The sequence below is a fragment of the Dreissena polymorpha genome, chromosome 2 (assembly GCF_020536995.1).
Source record: "Dreissena polymorpha isolate Duluth1 chromosome 2, UMN_Dpol_1.0, whole genome shotgun sequence".
NCBI classification, from domain to species: domain Eukaryota; kingdom Metazoa; phylum Mollusca; class Bivalvia; order Myida; family Dreissenidae; genus Dreissena; species Dreissena polymorpha.
The window spans coordinates 27,144,254-27,152,398 of NC_068356.1; the positions used below are offsets into that span (position 1 = coordinate 27,144,254).

The 8,145-nt window shown below is 38.8% G+C and overlaps 1 long non-coding RNA gene across 1 annotated transcript; it reads right to left on the minus strand.

Moving 5' to 3' along the window:
- Positions 1-109: 109 nt before the first annotated feature.
- LOC127866340 (uncharacterized) lies at positions 110-1,357 on the minus strand. The gene is made up of 2 exons (XR_008042960.1): positions 606-1,357; positions 110-301 (listed from the first exon to the last, which is right to left on the minus strand). It is a non-coding gene; the product is annotated as an uncharacterized LOC127866340 (long non-coding RNA).
- Between the last annotated feature and the right edge of the window lie 6,788 nt (positions 1,358-8,145).

The window sequence follows — 8,145 nt, forward strand, 5'->3', positions numbered from 1 at the left end:
ATAACTAATACATTCTTAAGAGTATAACAAAGTTCAGGCGCTTATTTTTATTTGCTCAATAGTGACATGTGTTTTAATTTACTACAACCGTTCTTTTGTCTGAGGGTAAGTGTTAAGATCATTCCATTGATGTGTTATTGCTGCTAATCATGTAAGTGTGAATTATTGTTTCAGAGTCTGGTATTGTTACAAGTGTGATTTAAAATAAATTTGTTGTATTTCAGTCTGATGGAAATGTTTGACCCATGTATCTATAGATTACATAGTAACAGATATTCAATTTAGTTGATGAAGACTGTACCTAATAGGCAGCTGTATCAAGATTGATGAAGACTGTACCTAATAGGCAGCTGTATCAAGATTGATGAAGACTGTACCTAATAGGCAGCTGTATCAAGATTGATGAAGACTGTACCTAATAGGCAGCTGTATCAAGATTGATGAAGACTGTACCTAATAGGCAGCTGTATCAAGATTGATGAAGACTGTACCTAATAGGCAGCTGTATCAAGATTGATGAAGACTGTACCTAATAGGCAGCTGTATCAAGATTGATGAAGACTGTACCTAATAGGCAGCTGTATCAAGATTGATGAAGACTTTACCTAATAGGCAGCTGTATCAAGATGGGGCAGATATATATACATGTATGTTATGAATGAACAATGTAACACTTAATTAAAAATATCTAGTCTTTGGTTATTTCAGAAAAAAAGGTGAATTTCTGACCAAAAGTACCTCATGTTTTTATAGTTCTCATTTAACTTCAATATATCAAATCGTAATCATTTAGTAATGGAAACTTATGATGATAGATAAGTGATGATGCATAACTTCATCTGAAGATTGACTTTAGTGGCCAAAGACATATTTCAATTTAAGCTTCAGTTATATCCCAATACAAGTATTGACTTTTAATGTTTTTGGGACAAATTGAATATTTGAAAAATTTTAAAATTCATTTATTTTATTTCTAGTAAATTAATTAAATTTTAAATCAACTATTCTAACAGTTTGGTATCACATACAGATCTCCACTTTTGAGATTGTAATGAACTAAATATAATGCAATGACAGCCAAAATCATATTTGTTGTCAGCAGCATGGCAAGTTGTCTGTTGGGTTTTTTTCTGATAAGACTGTGATTATAGCAATGTAGACCCCTTGACACATTAACAATGAATATGACATATAAATAGTAATTCATTTTATCAGCTGAGTATGTTGTTATGAGATCAATATAAAATACGTTTAAAGCTGTATTTAAACATTATTTATGTCATGTAATATTATGCAGTCAAATGTGTTTCTTTGAGCTGATTTAATGTCTAAGTACTTTTGTGTGCATAGGACTTGTGTATATATCAATGCAATTGTATTTACCTAGTTAAGGTCAACAAAATTTATTGCATTTGCCATATTTTTTTGCTGTTGGAAAGTGGTTAAATTTAGTTTTATTACCATTTATATGCAATAAGTGATAGTTTTTTGTTGAAAGCTGTTATTGTAATGCCCAGAAGAAAGGCATATCATTATGATTGTAGTCCATATAAAGTCACTCCCAGAGCCTTTGATAATTTTTGCTAAGGCTATATGCACCCCTTCATAAACACAATCGCAGTTATGCGCACAGATTTCGAGCGCATCACTAAACAGACATTGTTCATAACCAATTAAGTAAGCGAGGAATAAACTTCAAAAACACATGAAATTTACCTGATTGGAAGCCTACTAATGTTATCCTTTGCATGCAAACTAAAAAACACGCTGATGTTTTAACACACTATTTTTGCTGACATTTTCATTTTAAAATTTGGAACAGTGTAAATATTCAATATCTGTTCGACATCATTATCAGCTTAGGTTACTTCGAATCTCAATATGTGCAAAAGACTGGTTTACTGGGACCTTACTGTTAACGACACTATTAGTTGGCAACGTCAGGGTGCAGGATCACATGACTTTTTTGGGTTCCCAATTAAATGTTCTTGGATGTAAACGCACCGATAATTGCTGCTTTTTTCCAAATAACTTTTTGAAACAATTTTTCTTAAGAATTTCAACTAGTGCATAAAAAAAGATTTGTATGCTGCTTATGTCAATGTGAAATACATCAAAATTACTATATCTAATTAGCCATTGCTTATCTTAAAAAAATCCATGTGTACTGCACCATTATTCTTCATGCAACGTGAAATTTTGTCACCGATTTCAGACGTATTCAAGGAATAATTCTTATACCTTAAGATATTGACACAAACCGCAAGAAAAAAGTATTTTATGCAATAAAGATTTTGGAAAATGTATTTCAATAGCTTGTGATATTTGCAAAAATAAAGTTCTTGACAGTGTGTTTACATTCTGACCAGCCCATGTGTAAACCCCTGAAAACCCAGTCGATTCTGCACCCTGAAATTACAACAGTTTCCAATATGGTGGATACAGCGTACGAAAGAGTAATACAGTAAATAAAAAGCAATTACATGTATTTCTTGCTTTAATGGTACCATTTGCATGATTTTGTGCTTAAGACAGGTAAACGTTGATAAGTTTATGCAGTATCAGTTGCCCTTAGCATTTGCAGTGGTGATCAAATTTTGCACCTTTGGACAAAAGACTGGGTTATAAAGCTTAGAGTTGAATTATTGCAATGTCCCTGCATATAGGATTTGCATTTTCTGTTCTTCCATTGGTCAGTCTGTTACCCTTCTTGTGCTTAGTATTTTCAACCAACTGTTCAAGGAATTAAAATGAAATTTCATTTAATTGAGGGAAGAACAGAGTACAAATATCATGAGTCTTACTTCAGTATTAGAGTTATTGTTCTTTTTTTATTGTTCATTTTTTTAAATAAATAAAACATGACAATTTAGGGTCAACTCAATACTACTACTTTTGGGTGGGGGCATTTTGCTCTTAAAGTGACAGAACTAAATACAAATGTAGTAACAGAATTCCAAATAAAAAAGGCAAACAATATATTGATAAGTTCATCATAGTAATAAATCCAGCTTTATCCAACTGTTCATTTTAAAGTGGCGAGGGAGCTGTTTGATCCGAAAGACTTGTTATTTGAAAATAAATTTGTTATTGTACGCAAACTATGTTTATGTTTATTGCAAGTTCTTATGTTAAATTTAGGTGGATGTTCTTTTTTGTCTAGCCTGCATGTAGTATCCAGGTGAAGGCATTTGCGACTGTATTTACTATTTTATTATTGTTTTCATTAAGCTAAAAGTATTAATTATTATACCCCAATCTTTGTAAGTAAGGGGTGGGTGGGGGGGGGGGCAGCTATTTAGGAATCACGTTGCCTCTTCTTCTTGGGTCTATATGCCCCAGAACTTGTCCTGACTGTAACTTTTACATGGACTCTTGAAGTTGAACTATAAAAACGCTCAATTCTGTCAGTCCGTGTTAAACAGTATGTGGATTTTTGTAATAAATGTCAAAAATAGCTGAAGTTGTGCATTGTAGTGCTCTGATTTGTTAGTTTGGACTTATTCAAGAAATATTCATTGTCCTATTTTGCAATTGTTCTTGGGACAATATCACTGTAGCACACACAATACTAAAAGATTTAGGTTGTTAAGTTATTGTTTATGATTCTTGAATTGTGTGGTAAATGTATATTTCATATTAGGTAAATATTACTATTTGAATATTCATATGTATGATCAGGAAACAATAAAGTAAAAAGACTGTTTCAGTTTGTTTTGTTTCCTAGAAAAGACTTCGCCTTTTTAACTCACCGGAGCCTATAGCATGACCTACTACATTATGCATGTCATTTTTAACTCACCGGATTGAAAATTGGACATATTATGGAAACACTGGGTAGACTTGCCGAACATGGGTTATATTTGCCCGTTGCATGACTGTTCAAATACATTGACTTCCAAATAACTTGGCAGCAATGAAAGTTGGATGGGACGGAGTGTCGCGACCAAAAACCAGGTCCAAATCCAAGCTTATAATTCAAGGACAATGGTCGGCAATTCCAAATTAGTTGGTGGAAGAAATTAGCATGATGAGACTGAAGTATTTAGAGTTATGTGTAAGATCCAGGCTCCTAAGGCCAGAGGTCAAGGTTTAATAAAAGAAATCAGTTTAAGCGTAATGATGTATTTTTAGCTCGACTATTACATATGAAATATATATAGTGGAGCTATCCTACTCACCCCGGCGTCGGCGTGAGCGTCTGCGTTAGCTTGAAAATGTTAGTTTTCGTACTACCCCAAATATTTTCTTTGTCCCTTGACATATTGCTTTCATATTTATGCCCCCCTTCGAAGAAGAGGGGGTATATTGCTTTGCTCATGTCGGTCGGTCGTTCCGTCCACCAGGTGGTTGTCAGACAATAACTCAAGAACGCTTGGGCCTAGGATCATGAAACTTCATAGGTACATTGATCATGACTCGCAGATGACCCCTATTGATTTTGAGGTTACTAGGTCAAAGGTCAAGGTCACGGTGACCTGAAATAGTAAAATGGTTTTTGAATGATAACTCAAGAACGCATACGCCTAGGATCATGAAACTTCATGGGTAGATTGATCATGACTCGCAGATGACCCCTATTGATTTTGAGGTCACTAGGTCAAAGGTCAAGGTCACGGTGACCCGAAATAGTAAAATGGTTTCCGGATGATAACTCAAGAATGCATACGCCTAGGATCATGAAACTTCACAGGTAGATTGATCATGACTCGCAGATGACCCCTATTGATTTTGAGGTCACAAGGTCAAAGTCACGGTGACCCGAAATAGTAAAATGATTTTCGGATGATAACTCAAGAACGCTTTTGCCTAGGATCATGACACTTCATAGGTACATTGATCGTGACTCACAGATGACCCCTATTGATTTTCAGGTCACTAGGTCAAAGGTCAAGGTCACAGTGACAAAAAACATATCACACAATGGCTGCCACTACAACGGACAGCCCATATGGGGGGCATGCATGTTTTACAAACAGCCCTTGTTTGCATACTTGTTTACCAACATGACCCCAACCTATAAACAAGAGCAGACAACTCTATCAAGCATTTTGTCATAATTATGGCCCCTTTTCCACTTAGAATATGCAGCAGATGTTAAAGTTTTCGTACTACCCCATTTATTTTCATTGTCCCTTGACGTATTGCTCTCATATTTTGCATACTTGTTTACCAACATCACACCAACCTATAAACAAGAGCAGACAACTCTATCCAGCATTTTGTTAAAAATCCCCCCCCCCAAAATCTAATAAATTACCCCACCCCACATTAAACCCTCCCTTTTACCCCACACTATACCCCCTCTCACCCCCTACCCCCCCCCCAAAAAAAAATTTTGTTTTTCCCTTTTTTTTTTAAGATTGCCTAATAAATGACCACACCCCACATTTTACCCCCTCTCAACCCCCCCCCCAAAAAAAAATTTTTTTTTTCCTTTTTTTAGATTTGAAAGATCGTCTAATAAATTATTGAATATGAACAATTTCCCCATGATGGCTTACGTTATAATGGCAATCACTCGAATAGTCAAGTGCGCTGTTCTCTGACAGCTCTTGTTAAATAACTTTGTAACACGTCTAGTTATGGGGAATTATAATCTTAACTTATCTTTGCAAAAATATGTTAAAGCAGGTTTAACTTACCTAGCAGAAACGAGAACTTAAAAATTTTGCACATACCTTCTGCCTTTCACTGGGGATATACATGTATAAAGGATTTTAACCTATATCTGGATTAAATGACCAATACAATTACTTTATCATTAAGATTCCTATGCTTTGAAAGATAATTATTGAATGTTATTATTAGAAAGGTACGCATGTTGTAAACAATATTTACAAGATCAACAGAAACCTTTTGAATCTTGCATATAAGTTATGTATAAGAAACTATTAACATAACCAGTTTATTTCTACTTTCATTTAGCCCTTCGTATACCACCAGCATCCACTCATGCAGTGAGGTATATTAAGATTAGCCAAATTGGAATTTAATCCCAAACAAAAGATTCAGAATAGAATCTATCATTTTTCCTGTGAGGCTTTGACACATGCATGGATGATTTCTTTAAACTGACCTCCATGACATAACCTAATTTTAACTTTCGAACTTACCTACTTCTGGACTTGGACTAATTCAGACGATACTAAATCTTAGTTTCCCTAAAAATTGGTGCATTTGGTCAAACAGCAATACCGCTTGTTGGTATGAAGCTTTGATGCTACATTGATATTATCTACGAACACTCGTCACACACAAACACTGGGCCTATTTTCACATTGACTTTGACATTATTATTCTTTCACTTATTCAGAAGCCCCAAACTTTGATAAAACCACATGGATGTGTTTTGTCTGATATAATTAGATATGTAAAGCTTTGAGTGAGTGGGTATTTGGAACTTAATGAGGTCCTTCCGCGACTGAGGCTGCACTATGTGTGGACCCAGAGTGATGAGGCTGCACTTTGTGTGGACCCAGAGTGATGAGGCTGCACTTTGTGTGGACCCAGAGTGATGAGGCTGCACTATGTGTGGACCCAGAGTGATGAGGCTGCACTATGTGTGGACCCAGAGTGGTGAGGCTGCACTATGTGTGGACCCAGAGTGATGAGGCTGCACTATGTGTGGACCCAGACTGAGGCTGCACTATATGTGGACCCAGAGTGAGGCTGCACTATGTGTGGACCCAGAGTGAGGCTGCACTATGTGTGGACCCAGAGTGATGAGGCTGCACTATGTGTGGACCCAGAGTGATGAGGCTGCACTATGTGTGGACCCAGAGTGATGAGGCTGCACTATGTGTGGACCCAGAGTGAGGCTGCACTATGTGTGGACCCAGAGTGATGAGGCTGCACTATGTGTGGACCCAGAGTGAGGCTGCACTATGTGTGGACCCAGAGTGATGAGGCTGCACTATGTGTGGACCCAGAGTGATGAGGCTGCACTATGTGTGGACCCAGAGTGATGAGGCTGCACTATGTGTGGACCCAGAGTGAGGCTGCACTATGTGTGGACCCAGAGTGATGAGGCTGCACTATGTGTGGACCCAGAGTGATGAGGCTGCACTATGTGTGGACCCAGAGTGAGGCTGCACTATGTGTGGACCCAGAGTGATGAGGCTGCACTATGTGTGGACCCAGAGTGATGAGGCTACACTATGTGTGGACCCAGAGTGATGAGGCTGCACTATGTGTGGACCCAGAGTGATGAGGCTGCACTATGTGTGGACCCAGAGTGATGAGGCTGCACTATGTGTGGACCCAGAGTGATGAGGCTGCACTATGTGTGGACCCAGAGTGGTGAGGCTGCACTATGTGTGGACCCAGAGTGATAAGGCTGCACTATGTGTGGACCCAGACTGAGGCTGCACTATGTGTGGACCCAGAGTGAGGCTGCACTATGTGTGGACCCAGAGTGATGAGGCTGCACTATGTGTGGACCCAGAGTGATGAGGCTGCACTATGTGTGGACCCAGAGTGATGAGGCTGCACTATGTGTGGACCCAGAGTGAGGCTGCACTATGTGTGGACCCAGAGTGATGAGGCTGCACTATGTGTGGACCCAGAGTGAGGCTGCACTATGTGTGGACCCAGAGTGATGAGGCTGCACTATGTGTGGACCCAGAGTGATGAGGCTGCACTATGTGTGGACCCAGAGTGATGAGGCTGCACTATGTGTGGACCCAGAGTGAGGCTGCACTATGTGTGGACCCAGAGTGATGAGGCTGCACTATGTGTGGACCCAGAGTGATGAGGCTGCACTGTGTGTGGACCCAGACTGAGGCTGCACTATGTGTGGACCCAGAGTGATGAGGCTGCACTATGTGTGGACCCAGAGTGATGAGGCTGCACTATGTGTGGACCCAGAGTGATGAGGCTGCACTATGTGTGGACCCAGAGTGATGAGGCTGCACTATGTGTGGACCCAGACTGAGGCTGCACTATGTGTGGACCCAGAGTGAGCCACAGCACTCCTACCAATTTAACTTAATAGACTCGTGAATGTTAGGACGAATTTTGAATGAGAGCTGGATTTTCCAGCTATTGCTAGTTGTAAATGAAATATTTTCAATTTTGTGTTGGGATCAAATGTTGTGGGGTTAAGCCCGAGTTCTGAGAGGAAACCCCACCAGTTCTGTATGG